The sequence below is a fragment of the Buceros rhinoceros genome, unplaced genomic scaffold (genome assembly GCF_000710305.1).
Source record: "Buceros rhinoceros silvestris isolate BGI_N320 unplaced genomic scaffold, ASM71030v1 scaffold28738, whole genome shotgun sequence".
Lineage (NCBI taxonomy): Eukaryota > Metazoa > Chordata > Aves > Bucerotiformes > Bucerotidae > Buceros > Buceros rhinoceros.
In genome coordinates this window covers 1-213 of record NW_010429045.1, presented here as the reverse complement: position 1 = coordinate 213, position 213 = coordinate 1, and positions in this window count along the sequence as shown.

Here is a 213-nt window from a genome sequence, read left to right as displayed (position 1 = left end):
CCGTCTCCCTCTTTGACATCGCCCCCTGTACCCGCCCGGGGCAGACCCCGGACACCAGCCCGGCGTTTCCGAGCAGGTTGCCTCGGGGAAGGGACACGCAGGACAAGCCGTCCGGGCAGAGAAGGGGGGATGGCGAACCCCGGCGGGGAGGTGGTGGGTGGGGGTGTGGGGGGAGACGCCGCGTCAAGCCCCTCTTTGGCAGGGTGCCCGGGG